We start from the raw sequence: 21,962 nt of genomic DNA, 5'->3' as shown, positions 1-21,962 counted from the left end.
AGCTTGTGGGATTTGTTAAAGAAGCGGTAGAAGATGAAAGCAATCAATATAATTTTCATGGAATTCATTTCATTTGCATACCTTAAGAATCAGAAAATGTCTGTTATTTGGCCATTAATGCCATCTTTAAGAAACCACCTTGAGGAACAGCGTCTGTGCTCAAAGATGTACATTGCAGTCGTAATCGTAGCAAAGAACAGAACCAATCTAAAAGCCAACAATATGGTGCTCAGAAACCTGTGGTACTTCACAGTATGCAACATTACTCAGGCTGTTTTGAGAGAATAATTGAATAGGAAAAAATCATTCTCAAGATAACGTGAGAAAGCAGGACCCTAAATGTCACATAACATATGATATTCATTTAATAAAAGCAGATCTGTACACACACGTCAACAAGCAAATGCCATGCAGGTATCTGTGGGTACCATGATTATGGATATCTTTCTGTTGATTCTTTTAATCTTTCTGTTTCAAACGATCTAAAACAGACATACCCTATTTTTCATCAAAGAAGATATTTTCAATAAAAATCGATAACCCCAAACAAGACCCAGGGAGGAAACTGGGTGGCTGTAAAAAGAACCTGCAAATAACTCGAGCATTTGGAGGGGGTGGGGGCTTGTGGCTGATGGCGGGGTGAGGAGGTGGGCTGCATGAGATCGGGCTTTGGGATGCAGCCCTGGCTCCTTCGCATGCATTCCTGGACAGAGGTGGCTCTGTGTCCCGAAGAAAACAGTGTCTTGGTATCCCGGGTCTCAGGGTAGAAAGGACTTGGGTTGGTCCCCCAGCTGGTGCCATGCTCCAGCTGGAAGCTCCTTCCTTGGGGACCAACACTTTTCTGTCGGGAGCACTGGGGGTGAGGATCCTATGCTCATCCTTCCCAGACCCAGGGGACTGCAGGTGGGACATGGTGTGGATGCATGGATGTGTGGGGGTGAGACACATCCATGCATCCACGCCATGTCCCCCCCTCCGCCTCCTGTGCCTTTGGTTCTGCGACATGGGGCTCAGGGAGAAGCAGCTAAAGAGGACCAATTAAGCCTCAGAGTGCTTTTAATAATGAACATGGAAATGAGCAAATTAACAGACAATGCCAAAAAGCAGCGTGGCCCATGGGGATTTGGCGCACCGAGGTGACATTAAGGCATGGCCACCATCGGGAGGCAATCGTGGATGATGAGTGATACTCAGTCCCACTACCTCTGAGGTGTCAGGTGGAATAGCAGGAAAATGTCATAAGACGTCAGGAGGCAAAACAAACTGAGGTTAAGAAAGCTCCAGTAGGGGAAGCCGAGCCTGGGAATCAGTGAGAAGGTGCCGTGGAAAAGTGTCGGCTGCACACAGGAGGACATGTCCCCGCAATATGGCCCACCATGGCCGACCAGGCTTGGCTGATGTGTGTGCCATGGAGGAAGGCGGACTCCCGGTGTGGGAGGTCAGGCTCATCCTCAGAAGGCAGCTCATCCTCTCTTGTAGGGTCTCTGAGGTCCCCATAGGGAGCAGCGAGGACACAGGGTCTCAGTGTCACCACCCTCTAGGGATTTCTAAGAAAAACCAATTTTCAGGACCCACCGCAGATCAACTTTGGGGTAGGGGTCCATCCATCTGCATCTCAGCTGGGCTTCCAGGCCGGGTGATTCCAATGCAGGCCCATGTTTGAGCACCCCCGGTCTTGGAATGAGCAGCCTGGGGTCTGGTCCAGACCACATCGCTTACAAGCTGATCTGATCACTTAACCGCCCACCCTGTTGGCAAGGATAAGAGTCCACGCCAAGCCTTCCTCACCCGGCTTCTGTGAGCAGCCCATGAGGTAATTGACATGGTTGGGAACCATGAAGTGACAGGAATGTGATGAATGATGATGACTGCTGCAGAGACAGATTGGCCCTGACCCACCTCACATCCCCATGTGAGGGTGGGAGAGATGGTGCAGGGGTGAAGGAGGATGCTGGCATGAAATTTGACTTCCAAAAGAAGGATCAGTCTTTCCTTCCCAAGCAGAGGGGCTTAAGAAGGTCTGCCGGCTCGGAGACTGCCCTCAGACAGCTCTCCGATGAGGTCAGTGTCAGGTTCCAGCAGCACCTGGCTCTCATTTCCCTTTAAATTCACAGACACATAAAGATGAAATGACCAGGGTTGGACTCAAAAGCTTTGCCAAAGCCCCTCCCAGTTGGAGTGGCCCCAGGTACACTGCCTGGTACATGGGGTTGGGCTCCTCATTCAGGCAAAGGTCAAGTCTGCTGGGAGCCAGCCACAGTAGAAGGTGGTGCCATGTTGGGTCTGCCAAGGTGGTGGCCCTGGGGCTCCTGGGAAGGACGGGATGGGGCCTGGGCAGATGTGAACATGTGCTTCCCTCCCTGCCAGCACGAGCGACTGGAGAGAGGGGAGAAATAAATATCTAAAGTGTTCTTTAAGCGAATGGAAAGCTCAAAAGTAGACTCATAACTTGGTGGCAGGAGGGGAGGAGGACTGGACAGATTGAGTATTACCATGGCTGGGACCTTGACTGTCCCCTACAGGCCCATATGTTAAAGGCTCGTCCCAACCTGTGGCACTATTAGGAGGTGGTGGAACTTTAGGAGGCGGGGCCTATTGGGAGGAAGTTAGATCATTGGGGGCGGGCCCTCCAGGAGGATACTGAGAATCTGGAGTCTGTTTTTCTTCTCTTTTTGCTTCCTGGCTGCACTGAGGTGAGCAGCTTCCTCTCTTGGGTCCCCACCATGGTGTGCTATCTCACCACAGGTCCAAAGGTAGTGGGGCCAATTGGCCATGGGCTGAAACCTCCAAAATTGTGAGCCCAAATAAACGTTCCCTATGTATAGATTGATGATCCCAAATGGTTATGAGCTTCAGAGATTTCTTCATTGACCAACTCATCAAAGGATGGTAGAGCTGAGAGGATTTCCAATCCCTCCTGATCTCACTATCTTCCTCCCCTGCACGTGGGGAGACCAGGTCTAGGGTGAGAAGCTTCCTGACTTAAAACCCCAGTTTTGAAGCTCTTGGCAGAGCTACCTGGAGGTCAGGGGTGAAGGGCTTTCATGCACATTCTCTAATAATGGGCTCTGAAGGGTGGGGCTCGCAGCGGGTCATGTGGTTAGGTCCAAGTGTCTTGTGAGCAGGACGACTCTGGTCAGGGGTGCCAGTTTCACTGCTGGCATTTTACCCATGTACCTCTTGGAGGCATGGAGGGTGTGCCTTGCCAAGAAGCATCAGCCCCTGGAGGGGACTTTCACAAACCCTATGGCTTGCTCACTGCCCCTTCCCTTATCACTCACTTTGCTCTAGATACTAACAAGAGTGCCCCTCGGGTGTGCCAAGGCAGTGTTCCAGTCCATCCCCCAGCACTAAAACAGAACACTACAGCTGTGTCCTTAGAAAGAACCAAAGCTAATTTGGCTCCTAATTATGAAGGCTGGAAAGTCCAAAGACATGGCACCCACAGGGCAGAGGTAGAAGGGCAAGAGAGCACACATGTGGGACAGCCATGGGCTGAACACGTCCTTCTATGTGGAGCCCACACCCCTGTGAGCCAAACCACTCCTACAACCCACGGCATTCATCTGTTCTTGAGGATGGAAACTTGGTAGGCCAGGCACCTCTCCAAGGGCCCCACTCTGAGCTGTTGCACTGGGGTGAAGTCTCCAACACTGGGGGACACATTTAAGTCGCAGCTGGTGGGAAAATTGCAGGAACCTGGAAAGCTTATGCACGAGAGGCCATACCTACATCACCAAGTCATTTTGGCATCAGTACAAGATATAAAACAATCCATATGGAAACATAAAGCAAAAATAAGAGATATTACAACAAAATCTCACACCAAGGGGTCCCTTTCCCTTCCCTTTAAACCATCAGTTCTCAACATGCTGATACCACATCCCCAGCTCCACTCACCTCTCGGTTCCTGATGGGCAGCTCCTGCTGAGGGCTGACGGCTTAGCAACAACCCTGTCCCTGAACAATGTCAAGGGCAGGCGAAAAGAGGGGTTGCAACTTCCAAGCTCAAGGGCTGTGCTGAGGAACAAGCTACTGAGCCCTGTGAGGTACTAGCCGCATGCCAGTGAGGTGAGCCCAGGGGCCACCTTGGGTCGGGAGAGACATTTCCTCTGGACACCCTGTCCTGGAATGGCCAGAGGGCATCAAGGGATTTACCAAACTAAATGTGCCTAGGAGAAAAATTTCTGGCTTCCTTTGTTTCCTGAATGAATTTCCAGGCTTCTTTTCCGACACACAAACACATGCACGTGCCAAGCAGTGTCTTAACCAAGGCCCATCCATCAGAGCTGGGCATGTTCTTGAGGCCTAATGGACTGTACATAAATTTCCTACTGAAAATGAGAGCAAAAAATGTAGAAGAGTTTTTTTTTTTTTTTGCAATGAATAATTAAACCAAAGAATGCCTTTTCAAGGGACGGTAGGCAGCTGGAGGAAGGGCTAACAGTCCTGTTTCCCAGACATTATGAGAGATGGATGCAGAGATGTTAGCTCCGAGCTGCTCCAGGTGGGGAACCAAGATCCCAACCATTGCTCTGGGTGGCTGTTTTCATTGCTGTGACCAAAAGACCTGAGGAGAACAGTGCAGAGGAGGAATTATTTTGGGTCATAACCGCAGAGGGTCAGTCCATGCTGGGCAGACTTCATAGCAACGGGCCCAAGATGCAGCCCGGGCAGAGCATCCTGGGGGAAAGGCATGGTGGAGGAAAGCAGCTCAGGACCCGCAGCCAGGAAGCACGAGGAGCTCTGCTCATCAGGGATGAAATATGAACCCCTAAGACGTGCCCCTAGTGACTCACTCCTCCAGCCACCCGCTACCTGCCTGCTGTTACTGCCCAGGTAATCCCTACCCGGGGATTAATGCACTGATCAGGTCGGGGCCCTCATAGCCCAATCATTTCACCTATAAACGCCCTTGCAGCGTCCCACACATGAGCTTTCAGGGAACACCTCACGTCTAAACCAGAACTTTCTGTTCTGTGGTCCCTAATGTGAGCTCTGGGACCCTGACAAATGGGTTCCACTCTGTGTGGGGCATTCGCCTACCTCCTCTTCCCTCGCCTGTGGTGGGCCTTGGAGCTCTCCTTTGTCCCTGCCTCTGCCCATGCCGAGTCCCCTCCTCAGCCTCTGTGCTCCTCCTTCCTGCTCTAGTTGCATTCTGTCCCTTGCGAGCGTCACACGCTGTGCACCTCCCTTCCCCTCTGACCATGAAGCACTGGATGATGGCTATGATTCCTGGTCTCATTGTGACCTTAAGGACTCCATGAGTGACGTCTCATTTGTCTGAAGGTCGATGCCATTTTGTCACTTCCTGGTTAAATTCAATTGTGAAAACTGGACTGAGGCGTCCTGGTGTCCTGGCCTTTCAAGGACGGCCACCCCTTCATTCTTCCACTGACTTGGAAAAGATTCCTCAGTTGCTGAGTCTCTTCCTGCTTTGTGCTCAGAGCTGGGTGTGAATTTGTTTGCCAGGGCTGCTCTGGCAGAGGTCCACAGATAGCAGACTGGGTGGCTGAGGGGACAGACCTTGGCGGACTCAGAGCTCCGGGAGCCTGAGGCTGAGATCTAGGAGCTGCTGACTTGGTTCCTTCTGAGGGCTCTGGGGAGGGAAGGACCCGCTCCAGGTTTCCCCTTGGGTTGTAGGAGGTCGTCTTCCCACCGTGAGGATGTCAGCGTCTCCGAGGGGCATGCACACTCCAGAAGGCACCATCCAGGAAGTCCCCAGTGCTGTCAGCACCAAGGTCAGCAGAGAACTGATTACAGTGACCCTCCCCTGCCCTCGAGCTCCTTCATCCCTGTTTGAGACGAATGGTGTCGTCCTCCCACCCACATACCAACTTGCATGCTTATTGAGAAATACTTCTTCAGGGATTTCACTGTTGTGCAAACATCATAGAGTGAGCTTAAGCCTAGATGGTTCAGCCTCCTTCACACCTAGGTCATGTGGCATAGCGGCTGTTGCACAAGCAGGCTGTCATTGACCAGAATGTCATTGACCTTCTGATCCCTGGTACCTTATTTGGTGTCATGATCTTCTTAGATATAATCAAAGTAAGATGCGGTCATTAGGGCTAATCCAATATGACTGGTGTACAGATTTTGGATTTGCCAGTCTCTATGATCACATGAGTATATTCCTTCAAATAAATCTTTCTCTGTACGTACATATCCTGCGTTCTCTGCAAAACCCCTATACACCCAGGAAGACTTAGTCCTTCCCTTGAGTCCCACACCCCTCTGCACAATGGCACTGGGGGCTGGTGGAAACCATCCGTGGGCTTGTCATAGGTCCTCAAGGGTGGGGTCGTGCTTTGTCTGTCTTCAAGCCGCAGCGCCTGAGATGGTGTTTGGAATCTCGTGGACACATACTAAATCCTTGCCCAGCGGATAGTTGACCTTCAGCAGCAGGAGTGGGTTCTGCTCCAGGAACACCCATGCTGCCGTCACTGTCCTCCTCTGTGACCCAGGATGGAAGAGGAGGCTCCAACGTTGCTGTCAGGGCCAAGACCTGAGATGGTGCAGGAAGAGGGACACGGGGAGGAGCACCAATCTGGTGAGTGGGGAGCCCTTCCAGCAGGTGGAACCGAGGGGTTCCACGTGTTCATCTTCATGAGGCCAGGCCCAGGGTAGGACAGCCACTCCTGTACTTACGGACCATTCCTGCTATGCTGTGTCCTAGCAGAGAACCAAACAGACCCCGTTCCTGGCTTAAGGCTGGTAGAGCAGTGTATGTTGATAAATAAGCGTACCAACCCATAGGTACTGGTGAATTGCAGAAGACGAAGGAGAGGAGCTGTAAGAATGAATGCAGGGAGGGTTGATTTAGAGCCATCGGTTGCTCTGAGGAGGTGGCAGTTAAGAAAAGACCGTGTGTTAGCTTTTCATGACTGTGACAAAGTGCTTGACTAAAACCAACTTAAAAAAGGAAAGATTTATTTTGGTTCAGGCCTCAGAGGTTTCAGTCCTGCCAGCTGGCTCCATTGCCTTGGGCCTCAGGTGCAGCAGAACATCATGCCAGGGGCCTGTGGTGGGCGAGGCTGCTCATTTCATGGTGGCCAGGAAGCAGAGAGGGAAAGAAAGGGGCGGGGACAAGACATAGTCCCCCAGGGCACACTGTGAAGGACCGGCTCCCTTCAACTAGGCCCCACCTCCTTCAGCTCCCGCCACTTCCTCCAGCCCCTGCCACCCCAGAAGTCCATTCATCTGTGGATCCATCCATAGATTCACCCACTGAGGAAGGGGAACCTTCAGGATCCAGTCGCTTCCCCAGGTCCCCACCTCTGTGTTTTGCTGCACCCGGGACCAAGCCTTCAACACAGGAACCTTTGGGGCACCTTCCAGACCAAACCACAGCTGATGGGAGGGACCATGATGGAGAGGGCATTGCCAGAGAGCCAGCAGGTCATCCCTGAGCCTAAGACTCCACCCAGAGCTTCCAGGCTAAGGCACCCCCGGTCCTTGGGTCTCCACCTCCCCACAACATCCAAGACCCTGGACATGTCCTCAGCCTGCCCAGAGACTCCTGACCAAGGGGAGATGCCTGTTGGAGGGATCCTTGCAAACTGAGTTTGACCACAGTGTGATGCTTTTCATCACAGTGAGAGGACTCTCAGGCCACCAAGAGGCAACACGGGCCCATCTTTTCCTGGATGTTCTATTCCTCATTCCTCCAGTCTTGTTTCCAGATCTCTGGCTGCTGGAGTCAAACTCCAGTCTTTGGAGGGGTCTTGGTCTCCTCTGTGTCTTTTTCTTCTGTTAGAGGTGAGGAAGGGTGGGAGCCACTTGGATAGGAGAAGGGGTGTGTGTGGAGGGGACTCCTGTGTCCCAGGCCTTCTGTGTCAGCCCCTGGCAGCTCCACTTCCCCTTAGATCTTCAGAGAAGAGAGGCGGTGGCCCAAGAGGAGATTCACTCCCAGCCTCCCCACAGCACCCGCTGAAGTTTCTGGCAGATCTTGAAACAAAAGGACTAAATGAAGAGTCAGGAAGGAGGAGGGGGCCAGTAGAGCCCCGAGGAAAAGAACTTCAAGAAGAGGGGTGCACGCACATTATTAATGGTTCTCGCTGGGCCTCGTGGCCTCTGGCTTGTTTTGTTTGGAAGCTGCGAGATGAGCTGCAAGCTCCTTTGCCACAGAGAGGAAAGCCTCCCCAGGGAGGTGCAGGCGCTGCTCCTGGACCTCCCCTGGCGAACCTGGGGCACATCACCTTGGCGAAGACAGGATACAAGAGAACCAGGTGGCCTTCCCTGCTGCTTCCTCCCCCCCCCGCCCCCCCTCTACCATGACCTCCCTCCAGGAGAAGAAAGCTGGGCACTTGTGACAGCAGCTCAGACCCATTCAGAGTCCTGCAGCAGAGGAGAGAGACTTCGGTGTCACCCCCTTCTGCCCACATGGAAGGGACTTCTCAGAGCTGCGAGGTGCCAAAAGGAGAGGAGGGGAAGGGCCTCGGGGTGCTGGTGGTTGTGATAGGCCGCTGAGTTGGCTAACTGGTATTTACCTGGAGGGGAAATGCTGCTGAACTGGTTCTTTTTGTCCTTGGTGCAGTCTGCCAACCACCCAAACAGGGAGTCTTGCAAAAAGGAATGTTTACTCATGAGGCACCAATTTCCTGGAGATGGGAGGCAACCTCAAATCCGCCTCCCTGGGGACAAACAGGGACTTAGAGGGGCTGCCTTCACTGCCAGCCGTGACTCTTCACTGGGGCCTGCGGCTGCCGGGTGGGTAAGGAACAGGGAGAGAAGCCTGGCCTCTCTGCTCGGGGGTCTGTCTCCTCTTCTACCTCAAACCTAGGGTCAGGCTCCTTCTGAGCTTGACACGTAGGCTTGCTAATGCGAAATTCATCAACCCTGGATTTACCTAACCTGTCTTGTCCTCCTTTAAGATGAGGACACCGAGGTAGAGTAATTAAGATTTGCAGGGACATTGACCTGTCAGCTTTTACAATATCCTGCCCCAGAGTCCTGGAGGGGTACCTAGAAGTCTAGTCATTGCCCTGCACCTTCTAGGGACTGCACAGCTGAGTTATGGGCCTTCTAAGGTCACGGTCTGATGGACAGACATCCTGAGCAGCCAAGGAAGATCGCCCCTGCAGTGGTGGGGACCTCTCTGGTCCCTAGAACTGCAGAACCAGAACTGAGATGATGATCAACCAGACACAGTTTGACCAAGAAACTGCTTTATTGTGTAGACCTCCTGATACGGCCCCAGTTCTTCCTCTAGTTGAACCCAAAGCTCAATACCCTGAAGACAGGATGGAGACTCTTGATCTCGCTGGCTTCCCAGTTTGGCCATCTTGATTAAAGTTCCTCTCCTGCTTTTCGCCCTTTCTTTTTTCCCTTTTGGTTTCTGGGGTGAGTGTCCAGAGCTGGTTTGTTGGGACCCCCAGAGTTAGGGATCTGGCCTTGAACCCAGTGAGAGGGATAGAGTTTAGAGGTCTTTGGGGTTAAGGAGGCTGGGTGGTCTAAGGCATGAGGAAAGTGATTGGAGTAATGAATAGGGGAGTCTCTGGTGGTCCGACATGTGTAGTCAAATGGCCTTAGCTGTTCCCAGGACACATGTTCAGCCAATGACATCTTTAGCATTATTTGTGTGGAGCTTTTGACTATCCCCATGGACGTGTCAGTGGCTTCAGCTGGTTTGAGCTGGACAAGGCTTCCTCCAAACTGCCGAGAAACAGCGTTCGCAATTGTGACCGTAGTGACCGGAGCTGTTGTCGGCCGTAAGCTAGTGAGGGGTTTGCTCATCATTTAGCTAAACAACATCTCAACTCAGCAATAAGAGAATTAACCAGAACAAGGGAAGATGAGGTCCTGTTCAAGTTTTCTCTTGTTGTCAGAAACAAGTGTCTCAGGTTGTCTGTGAGAGGAGAGATCTCTGGAAAAGGGTTCTAAGGAGACGGGTGGGGGGCTTGGCTCAGGACCAGAGGGGTCCTCACTTGATGGAAAGGAACTTCAGCCCATGTCAGGAGAGGCACAGGTAGAGACTTAGTTGGAAAAGCAAGGCACACACCTTCAGGGGAGAGCATGCCCTCTGAAGAGTGAGACATGCTTTTGGGATTCTCTTAAAGAAACTTGGTGAAGGGTGGTCATGGGAAGGTGTGTGAGGTGACATCAGTCTGTCATTCTCAGGATCCTTAGGCTGATGAGGTCCCCATTATCTGATCCAGTAGATCACCTTGGAAAGTCCTCTGAGTTCTAGATTCCTTAAAATACCATATCTCTCTTCACTTCATCTATTTATTGGTGGATTAACTAATAGTGCACAAAGCAATTTTTACAATTGGGTAATTTAAAGCGACTTTAAGATTTACAGATTTCCCAGAAATTTGGGATAACAGGCCTGGGAGAGAGACCGACTTGGGGAGTGACAGGCCTGGAAATATACACAGAACTTCAGAGTAACATTGTAAAATTCCTTGTCCTTCCTTTATGTCTCCTTTCTACCTATTTTAAAAAATTTCTTCTATCCTACCTCAACATCTTTAGGACAAGAGATAGCTTTGCATTTGGAGCAAGGTGTCAGGGAGTTAGGTTCTTAGCCTCTCACAGGATCTGGGACACAGAAATACTGTCTCCTTAGATGGTTCCCAGGCTCTTGAGGAGGCACCTTTGCATTGTAGGAGGTTGACACCTTAGAGGGATGGAGAAAGAATCTATAATTTCAAATTTTCTAAAGCAAATGCTCTGAGGAAAGGTAGGCCAGGGCCTGCAGTCTGAATCTGGCTGGAGCAGATGGCGTCTGTCGGCGCTGGTTCTCAGCTTTGCATTGCTAGGACCAGAAGACCCTATGAGAACAACACAGGGGAGGAAAAGGTCATCAGGGGCACACAGTTTCAGAGATCTCAGTGCATAAATAGTTGAGCCCATAGCTGTGGACCCAAAGTGAGGTAGAACATCATGGTGGAGGTTGAGGCAGAGGAGAGCAGTTCAGGATAGGGCAATCAGGAAGCAGAGAGAGCTCCGCTCACCACCGACAAAATATAAACCCCCAAGGGACATCCCCAGTGACCCACCTCCTCCAGCCACCCCACCTGCCTGCGGTTACCACCCAGTTAATCCATATTACAACTCCATAATATCACCAACTCACTCTGAATCCTCTTGCATTGCCTCACATGAACTTTCTGGGGACACCTCGCATCTACACCATGACATATGGGTCTTTCTCAGGCAGGTGCTGAAGGGACTGGGTCATCCCAGGAAGATGCCGTGAGTTGCTAGGATCCCTGCTACTGTTTATTCAGTCCTCTGTGCAGGTTTGTGGGTGGTTGTGGTGTTAAACCAAAAATCTCTCGAGAGCAGGGAGCGCTCTCCTAAATAAGTCTGACTGTGCTTGGACTGGCATGGGCTGAAAATCTTTTCTGTCAGGAAAGCCAAGGGCCCCACATGTTCTGAATTGAGGTCCCCCTCTCCAGGAATTCCTCCAGTGACAAAGCCTCAGTTGAGGGTCCCTAGAGAAGAGAAGCCAGGTCAAGGAGAGATTGGTCAAGGCGAGGCTGTCCCTGTCCATCATGCTCCACCTACAGTTGTGCTCCTGTATCTAGAATGCAAACATGGGCCATGCCATTTATCCTGAACTAGAGAGAAGAAGCAAACCAGATGAGTCTCTCATCTGGAGTCAGAGTAGGGAGAGCTACTGACCAGAGGCCAGACCAGAACATCCTGGAAACATGGTCACATGTCCATGTGGATGAGTTCATCTCACTTTGTGCTTATTGGTGACGTGATTGCTGAGGAAGCCTGAGCACAGGTAGATGTGTGCATGTTTCCCAGGGGTAACTCGCAGACGTCCATGCATGCGTGTTAAATACCTTTATTAGAGGGTATGTTAGCAGTGCACAGAACAGCTTTCATAAGAGGGTGAGTTTCTGGAAGAAGAGGCGCTAAGAGCTGTGGAAGGCTGGTCTTCAGCCATAGCCTGGTGAGGCAGGGCATGGCCTGGCGGAGGGCCTCTTGCTGGCTTGCTGTCCTCGTGTCAAGTTCTCACGTGGTGGAGGGAGAAGAGGGGCCAGCTCTCGGTACCTCTTCTCATGAGGGCCTCCCTCTCATGACCTCATCGAGACCTAATTACCTCCCAAAGGGCCCCGTCTCCGAACACCATTGCACTGGGGTCAGAGTTTCAATCTATGAATGTGGAGGACACAATTCAGTCCATAGGATTCTTCCTCAAAATTCATGTCCTTGCATGCAAAATACATGTATTCCACGCCAACAGTCCCCAAAGTCTCCACTCAAGCCAGCATCAACTCCAAAGTAAAGTCCAAAGTCTTCTAGGTCATCTCAATCAAATGCGGGTGGAGATGGGCTTGGTTCACCTTGAGGTGGGATTCCTCCGCTTAGGAGCCTGGGAAGCTAGACAGTTACCTGCCTCCAATGCCCTGTGGGGCAGGCAGAGGAGAGGCACTCAAGTTCCTATGGGGAAGAAATGGGGCAGGAGCCGGAGGGGGTTGGATCCAGCGTGTCCAAAGCCCTAGCATGAATTCTGCTAAATGTTATTAAAGTTGGATGATAATTTCCTTTGGTTTGATTGTTCCCCAGGGCACTGGGTGGTGTGGCAGGTCTGGAGTCCCCACAGGGATCCTGTCCCATAGCTCTGTCCAGCACCCCCTCCGAGGCTCTTCGGGGTCGTCTTGCCCTCTGAAGCTCTGGCAGAAGCTTTCTGGCTGTTGGAACCCAGGCTGTGGCCGTGGTGGCCTCTGATTTGCCTTTCGGTTGCTTTTCTCCCCCTTAGAGGATGGCCCACCCATGTCTGTAACTGAGCAGGTCCCTAGCATTCCCCTGTCTGTCCTGACAAGCCAGGTAGCTGGTCTGCTGCTTGCCTTCAGTACAAATGGGCAGGGCTTCTTCCTCCACACCCCATAAGCTCTTTGTGGGGCGACGGGCTGGCCGCCCTGGTGTTGTCAGCTTTGTGATTTGTGTAGGCTGAGAATTTTTCAAATCTTCAACTTCTGGTTTCCCTGTGCTTCACAACCCCCCTTTCAGCTCATCTCTCTCCTTTCACAGTTTACTCTAAGCCTCAGGAGGAAGCAAGCCAGTCCTCAGCACTTGGCTTAGAAATCTTCCAGCTAGATACCCAATGGCATCCCTCTCCCTCTCCCTCTCCCTCTCCCTCTCCCTCTCCCTCTCCCCCCCTCCCCCTCCCTTTCCCACAGGCCCTCCCTGCATAGAACACTGCGATAAATTTCAGTCAAGTTCTTTGCCACCTTAAAATGAGGACTGCTCTTCCCCTGTTTCCAATAACATGCTTTTAATTTTTGTCTGAGGATCGCCCTTAGCATTGATATGTCTAGTCTGCACTTTTAAGCCTTCACCTGTGACCCAGTTTCACAGTTGTGTTCACATTTTTAGGTATTTATCACAGCGGCCTTCCACTTCTCTGTTGCCAAAATCAATTTCTGTCTGCTCAGATGCTCATGACAAAATATTAAAGCTTCAACTATGGAAATTTATATGCTCCCTGTTCTGGAAGCTGGAATTCCCAAATCAAGACGTCAACATGGTTGTTTTCAACCATGGCTGGTGAGGCCCTTTTGGGGGGTGGTAGAAAACCACCCTCTCACCGTCTCCACATGACCAGCCAGGTCTCCCATGTCTCAGGAAGGCTGCACCCTCATGACAGCAGCTAAATCTAACCTTCTCCCCCCAACCCTGCCTCCAACACCATCAGGTCATGAGAGGTTGGATCTTCAACATATGAATTTTGGGGGTGCTCTGTTCAGTCCATAGTACCTGGGTAAGGCTGCTTGGGCCCCGAGCTTATGGAACCCTCAGGAAATCCCTCTGAAATGTGATTGCTTCTTGAATAATGAGATGGAAATCAACATTTATTGACATTCTTTTATATGCAAAAATCATCTTTGGGTTCTTTGCCTGTGTCACCCTGTTGACTGACTGAAGTTCTATGTAATGGTACTTGATAATGACAAATGCTAGTGTCTCTCACAGACAGACATACAGCAAGCTCCACCCACCCTCCTAGCTGAAGGCCCATGGCTGCCTCATGGGATGAGGTCTGGGGAGGTCCCTAGAAGGTTCTCGAGGTACACCACAGACACGAATTTCAGGACATGTCCAAAGGCACAGGTCAAGATTCATTTAGGAAGCCAGACTTAGGAAGGCGAATAGGGAGTGTGTGTGCTCAGGGAGGGTCACAGTCTCTCACCAGTGAGACCCACCTCGGGGTCTTCCTCTTCTCCATGGTGAGCACAACAAGCACCAGGGCGGTGTCCACTGATGGGCTGGGTCCCTTTGACTGCGGAGCACAGAGCAGGGCACGGTGGCCTGGCTCCTTTTGACATCCTCAGGTTGACGCTGTCTAGTTAATGTGTACCACCTGGCCTGTCCCCGTCCCGGGGTCTTTCACAATCTCCTCCTCTCCTTTCCATCACTCTAAACATACATTGGTGAATATTGCACAGTTGCATTCCTTTCCCTTCCCTGCCCGCTGCGGCCTGCCGTCCTGTGTCCCCGTCCTGCCGCAGCCTGGCCTCCTGCCCATGCCTGCTGGTCTGCAGCTCCTCACAGCTGCTCCTCCTCAGGCTCGAGCCAGAGCTGCTTTCCTGCTCTGAGGACCATCAGGAAATCTCCCCAAACCAGAAGGCTCTCTGGTGGTCCCCAGGCCTCTTTCAGGGAGGGGAGAAGCACCCTGTTAGCCTTGGGTGCTTCAGAGGCTGGAGGGCGGCCCGCTGCCGAGGCCTGGGCTCTTCATGGGTGCTCTGTGAACACCTGCTTCCCACCACTCAGGGAAGAGGGTAGGGTCGTGGCCCCTCTGTGCTAACTGGAGTCTGTCCTCGGGATCTTATCACCACGCACACCCTGGGTGACCTCTCAGACGTGGTGGCATGGCATTTTGGAAGGAGTAACTGTCCTTCCCCTAAGTCACATTTCCCTGGGCTCCTTGCTCCTTTCCTGTCTGTTCTGCAACATCTGGAGACACAGGACCTGCCTTCCCCTCCAGCTTTGGGCAGGACAATGATCCACATAGGAGGGACAGAGAAGGGAGTCTGATTTGGGGGGTTGTTTTAGGGAAATAGAGTGTCTGGGACCCCAAAGGGAAGGACAGCTGGGCAGGAAGAGGCTCTACTGGCAGATGTCTGGGTGCCGGTGGGCTCTAGGGGTGGGGAGAGGACAGTTGGTGTCCAGTGCTGGGGAGGCCCGTGTTCCGCTTATTTCCCAGAGCAAAGGCTGTGGCACCCTCACCCTGCAGAGGTCCCCTTCCCATCGCTCTGGCTTGTGGTAGGAGATTGTCCCAGCTCTGGGCTGTCACCCCACCGTGGGAGAACCCCTCGTGCAGGAGTGAGGTGAGACACACCTGGGAGGTGTCCGGTTGAACAGTAGAGCGAGGTAGAGTTGGCTTTCCTTATGGGTGACTTGGTGTGACCTGGGGTGACCCTCTGGGAAGGAGACTCTGTGGAAATGGTGGCGAGGAACTGGGAGGACCTGACAGCTTTCCTGGCCACAGCCCAGCTCCTGGCAGGGGGGAGAACGGGCCCTGGGAGTCTCATGGGGTCTTCATAATCACTCCCGAGGACTCACTGATCTCCCCCCGGGCTCCCTCCAGGACCAGGACGCTTTCTCTTTACTCGGGTGCTTTTTGTGTCCACCTCAGAGGCACCTCTGGGCTCAGAGATCCGCAGCAGTTGCCTATCATGAGCAGATGCCGCTTGTTCTGTTTTGTTCGTTTGCTGCTGTTTGTGGCTCTGGGGGAGTGAGCCAAGGTGCTTCCCACAGAACGCCATCCGCAGCCCTTAAAATTAAAAAAAAAAAAAATATATATATATATATATATATATATATATATATNTATATATATATATATTTATTTATTTAGACAGAGTCTCTCTAAGTTGCTTACGGCCTTGCTAAGTTGCCGAGGCTGGCTTTGAACTTGTAATCTTCCTGCCTCAGCCTCGGGATCTCTGGGATGACAGGCGTGAGCCACGGTGCCCAGCTTCACTTGGGCTGTAAAGAGCACCGGGCTGCTGGGATCCTCAACTCCACAAATGATAGCTGTCACACACTATTTTAAATACACTGATTTCCTCCTCAGGAAAATGTGGGGTTTGGGGTTCACCTGACTGAGACCTGGGGTTTGAGTGGAGAAGGAGGTGGCATATAACTTACGAAATGTTGAAAACCACTGAAGAATTTTCAGTGACTCTCTCTCACTGCCTGAGAACACTGCAGGGCTCTGGGGCTGGGATCAGATCCCATCTCTGTCACTCCACGGCTGGCTCCTGGCAGGGGCACAACTCAAGATGCTTAAGTGACGGGACTGAGTCCCCAACTCCAGGCTGGAGCCATGTTTTGGGCAAACCCAGAGAATAGCCTGAAAGCCATCTCCAAGGGGCTGGCAGCCCAAGGCTTGGGTAGACGTGACTGACAGGCCATGCCTGAGCACCCAGCACCCTGGCCTTGTGCTGGGGGACCCGTGGGTGGCTCCTCCCTTCTGAACCTCAGAACCCATTCCTTCCCTTGCTAGTAACTCTTCTCCAAATGCCTGCCTTGGCACATCAGGCTGAGGTCCAGCCTGCCCCTGTCCGGGTCCATCCCAGGGCTTCCTGACTCCCATATCTTGGGGGCCTATTTTGAGTTTGGGGTCCTATTGTTGTGTGTGAAAGTGGCTCAGGAGGATTTTCCCCCAGGAGAGCAGGCAGCAGGTATCAGCAAACTGACAGGGAGCAGAGAAAGGCACAGGTACGTGGAGGAGCAGGTAAGTGTAACTACGGAGAGGCCATTTCATAAAAATACTGCCTTCCTTATTTTTTTTTTAAAGTTACCTATTCTAAAGGTATTAACCTGGGTTTTTTTTAGGCACTGGATATTGAGCCCTAAGTGTGCACTTTGCCACTGCGTTACATATACAGCTTTACCCTGGACGTTCTTGACAGCTTCTTTGCCGGCTTCATGGTCCAATTGAAGAGATCAACTAGGCCAGGGCCAAAGGTATGTTCTTAGCTGGTGTCTGGTGCTATGGCTGGAATGTGGTTTGTGCCCTCCAGAATTTATGTTGAAATAATTTGATTTCTAGCTGACAGTGTTGCGGGGGGACCTTTAAGAAATGTGTTTGGGCCCTCAGTGCCGCTCTTGGAGGACTGGGCTAGTTCTGGAGGGGCCAGGTATGTTCTCGCCCTCGTGGGACTGGATTAGAGACTGCAGGGTGGGTGGGTTATAAAGTGAGCTGTCCCTCCTGTTCTGCCTCTTCTAACCTCTCCGCCATGATTTGACACAGCACATGGCCCTCACCAGAAGCAGCACAGATGCTTTATCCCCCGGCCTCCAGAACTGTGAGCTAAGTCAATCAATGTCTTCCCCTCTGTGTACCCAGTCTCAGGGGGTCAGTGGGTCTTTGTCCTTCTGGCGTTTGCAGCTGTTCCCGTCTGGGAAGCTGCACACTTAACAAGAGCCAATTATGCTTCCCCAAACCTGTTCCTGCAAATATATTTCCTGTGGTAATTACAGAATTAGGTAAATACTTCAGCACTGATGGAAAGTGAGCCCGAAAGTAATGGAGTTGCCATTTCTATGAAAATTAAGTCAAATGCTTGGGAGAGACTTAATAAAGGCAAATTGCTTAACAACTGCTGTCAAATTGAGTGCAGGCAAAGCAACGGTGAAATTTGGGGAATGATTATATAAATCTGGAAGGATTCTGGGCTCGGTTGCTTTTCAGTGTCTTTAAGTCCTTACTGCACTTGGAGTAAATAAAACAGATTTACTCCAAGTAGTAAGCAAGTGCCAAGGGACGGTCAAGTATTTATTCATATTTAAGCTAAAATATGGTGTGGCCAGCCGTGTCTTTATCATCTTTCTTTTTTTATTGTTTTTTTAGTTGTAGTTGGACACAATATCTTTATTCATTTGTTTTTATGTGGTGCTGAGGATTGAACCCAGGGCCTCACAGGTGCGAGGCAAGTGCTCTGCCACTGAACTACAGCCCCAGCCCCCTTTATCATCCTTTTATGGCCTGACACCGTCACCCTCTTTACCCTAATGTGGGCCATTGAATCTCAATCTTGTGGACTGAGGGGCTACTGTAACTGGTGTTGCTGGATCATCTCAGGCATTTATTACTTTGGCCCCAAGTCCAGCCCTATAGTCTGAGCTCCGCCAGCCCGAGTTCTACTTGTTAACTACGCGGTGCATTTTGAGGCCAGCCATACTAGTCAGGGCTGGACGGACAGACAGACCAATAGGTTGTGTGCGTGTGGGTGGGTGGGGATGGATGTTGTCTATCATCTCTCTATCTAGTTATCTATCTAGATTTGCATGTTAATTTCATCTGAAAACTGCCTACACAGCTACATGTAGACTAGTGCTTATTCAACAGCTGTCTGCATGGCCTCGCGAAGTTGGCCCATAATGGTGACCGACATATGGCCGCTCAGCCTTGCCCACTCCTCTTCCCTTCCTTGCCGGCTCCTTCTCCTGCACACCACCCCCCGCCCGTGCCCTTGCTCTTGTGGCTTCCTTCTGCACGGACCTCCTGCCCCGTGCTCCCTGCTGGCCAGCAGCATCCCGCCCACTCTTCCCAGCCACCTGGGCCTTGTTTCCTTCATAAAACTTACCTGGCCCCAGAATGCTGGCTGGCCTTCTCAGATGACCTTATCTGTGTTTTACTAAAGAGACAGGTGATTTCCTAAGGAAAACTCGTGATTTAGATAATAGAATTGGGGATCTGAGGAAATCTTGCTATTCACCACGCTAATTTTACAAATGAGAAAACAGGGGTGTGAAGACTGGCTCGAGGTGACACAGTGACACAGATGCCCCCAGCTTACGGGCAGCAAACAGAGGCTGAGAATGCAGCTAATGCCCCCGACCTGCAGAACACAGCAGGTTGCCTGATCGCCTTAAATAGGACGGAAACGCACATGGTAGGGCAAAGCCATATGGTAAGACCTCCTTTGTGCCAGAGTGTTGAAGATGTCATGTAATTTGTTGAAGACTGCGCTGAAAGTGAGAAACCAATCAGTCATCAGGTACATTTCACACCATCATGAAGTCAAAAAAATCACAAGCTGAGCCACCTTTGGTCACAAGGGTCTGTCTGCGCAGGGTTCTTTGCACGGTGCACAGAACAGGTGAGCACCCCTAGTTTTTTTTTGAAGATCAGATTTACTTTATTAAAAGGCCAAGGCTCTCTTTATCAAATATGTCCAGATTATCAAGAAATATATATGTGTGTGTGTATATATATAATATATATGTATTATATATATATATGTATATAAATTGGATAATAAATATATTAATTGGAGAGGATTTGGAAAAAACAGGACAGAATAAGAAGAAAATACATCAACATTTGTCTTGCAATTCAGAGGTAAGGATTTCCAGCATTTAGAATCATTTCCTTTAGATTGGGTTTAAGGAAGAAGGTGTGCAAGAGATCAGTACCAGGCGTAGAAAAGGTGCCTGGAGGAGGAGTGTTTCCTGACTGAGTGGAAATGAAGCATCCCACAAGGGGTCTCCGACTCCCATCCCACCACCTCTCCACCTGAGAAATACGAGGCTGGTGGGCAGAGCCTGGGCTTGAGCCCAGGGCCACAGAAAGGAAGTGCACATGGCAGGTCACGTGCCCAACACTGCAGAGACCAGCAGAGCAGGCAGAAACGTGGACAGAGCATCACAATGAGGTTGGAGGCAGCATGTAATTACACGCAACATTACGTGACATGGGTTTTATGGCTGCGATGGTGTATCATTTCTGTTATCAAATCAAAGCCACACAACAATGACCAGGGAAACGTTCTTTAAAGGTGATTGTTCATAAAGGGGGAATAATTGGAATTTCACAAACCGGTAATTACAAAAGCAGGAAAGGTTACTATGCTGGGTTTTATAACTGTAATCAAAAAACTACAGGGGGACTTTTAAAATGGGCCTCTAATTAACTCCATTAAAGGTGACCATCTGAGAGGAGAGAGAGATCAGCCAGAAAGCACACCTCGTGAGAAGCCAAAGGGACCTGAAGGCGGGTGTTGGCAAGTCGGGGCACTCTGGCACCCCAGTGCTTCTTTTCTCTGTCCTGCACTTATAGTGTGTGATTTGAGGACAGCATTCCATTGTTACTGTAATGATCATCTGCTGTGGCCTCTTATGACTATCGTGGTATTTTGCATCATTGGGCTACTCTGACGTATCCACAAGACCCCGGCAGTCATTCCACTGTCTTATTTTTACTTCAGCCTGTCGGACCCATTTTTCCTGAACTTGATGGCTTCTATCATAGGGAATGGCTGCCTGTTGTCAGAGGGAGGCAGTCAGTTGATTGAAGGGAGAGGGGCCCTGGACCTGTGCTTGGGGTCTCCCCAGATGGCAGGGAACTTCAAATGCCCAGCAGCTTCTGGGGACGGTAGAGAATAATTGGTCTTGTGGTGATCCCTGGGGCATCAGGTGTATGTTTTGGTGTCAGCGAGGGAGGCCTGGAGTGGCTCCTCATGTGGAGGACAGCAATGGCTTGTTCTTGGAGAAGTGCAGCAAGATGGCGGCCGTTGAACCATGTTGCCTGGGCCTTATGGTGGGAAAGTCACTCCCCTATTCTGGGTCTCAGTTTCCTCAACTGTAAAATGGCAGCATTGGATGAGATGACATCTCTGGCTCTTTCCTACTCTAAAATCTTGAGAAATATCCTCTGGTGTGGACGTGTCTTGGAAAGGGTGTGTGTGTGATTTGAGGACAGCATTCAGAGACAGAGACCACCACGGGGTCTGAGCCCCTCTCCTCGCGCTCCACACCAGGAGTGGGTGCCATTCACTTTCTGACCCCGTTGTCCACGTGAGTCGATCCTCTTGCCCTGTCTTCTGGTCCTCCATGCTGCTTTCCCTTCAGGCTGCACCCTCCACTCCAGGTGTGGCTTCTGGCCTCTCTGCAGACAAGGCCTCATCCATCCGCTCCTGATTTGTTTCCCTCTTCCCCAAAGTGCAGAGGAGAACACTTTCCCAACCTCCCACCTTGCTGATAGATCCAGGTGCCTGAGTCCTGGCTGAATAGGATTGGGAAAGAAGGAAAGTGTTCCCTTTTTTAGTTCTAACTTATAAAAGTCAATGTCACCTTCCTGCTTTCTCTGCCCCTGCTGTGGGGAACTTGAAGCCACTTACTGCTGGGCAGGATCTGGCACTTCACCACACAGAGGCAGAAATATTAGTGAAAAACCCAAGAGGTCCTCTAAAAAAAATCCAGGGTAAGTCTTGGTTTGCTCTCCAAGCTCTGGGCGCTGCCCTTGAACCTGCACACAGGAGGGGATCCTGTGGAATGGCTTGAGCGGGAAAGAACCTACGTATAAATGATCCAGGACAACAGCGTGGCACTCCCCCAATAAGCCAAACACGGAATTCCCGTAAGATACAGCAATTTCAATCCAAAGAAATGAAAACATTTCTCAAAAATGGATGTCCATTGGGACACTCTTCACAATATCCAAAAGGAGGGACAACCCAAATACTTATCAACAAATAAACAGATGAGCAAAACACCTGTGGCCATACAACAGAACACGATTCATCCAAAGAAAGGGATGAAGTCTTAATACCTGCTGCATCCTGAAGAACCAAGAAGACATACTAAGTTAAAGGAGCTGGACACCAGAGGCTTCACATGTGTAATTTCCTTACTATGAAATATGAAAACAGAAACGCAAGCACACTGATGTCTGCAGGGGTTGGAGGAGGGAACGTGGGGGCAGGGTTTCTATGTGGGCTGAGGGGCTAGATAGTGCGGGTGGGCACATGGGCCCTCAGATGTGCTTTTGCCATCGACCTGGACACTTTCCGTTGTCGGAGATGGTAAAAGTTATGTGTGTTTTACTGCAATAAAAATGAAGTAAAAATTAATCCACAAACATTTTGAGTCCAGGAGGAGAGAAAAATACCCAATAAAACTATAGACAAGGTAAGAAGGTTTCAAGGTCCAGGTGAAGAGAAGAGTAGCTCATTATGGGAGAATGAGGAAGATGGAGGCCAGGACCT

General features: G+C 50.8%; 1 long non-coding RNA gene across 1 annotated transcript in view; it reads left to right on the top strand.

Moving 5' to 3' along the window:
- The first annotated feature begins 8,102 nt into the window (after positions 1-8,102).
- Positions 8,103-21,962, top strand: part of LOC125612378 — a 52,748-nt gene continuing 38,888 nt past the window's right edge. The window contains exons 1-2 of the long non-coding RNA XR_007342744.1: positions 8,103-8,712; positions 16,807-16,938. This is a non-coding gene — a long non-coding RNA (uncharacterized LOC125612378). The remainder of the gene's footprint in view (positions 8,713-16,806; positions 16,939-21,962) is intronic.

Source organism: Marmota marmota, unplaced genomic scaffold (assembly GCF_001458135.2).
Source record: "Marmota marmota marmota unplaced genomic scaffold, marMar, whole genome shotgun sequence".
Lineage (NCBI taxonomy): Eukaryota > Metazoa > Chordata > Mammalia > Rodentia > Sciuridae > Marmota > Marmota marmota.
Note: the sequence above shows the minus strand (reverse complement) of the source record. Positions and strands in the feature narration are given on the sequence as shown.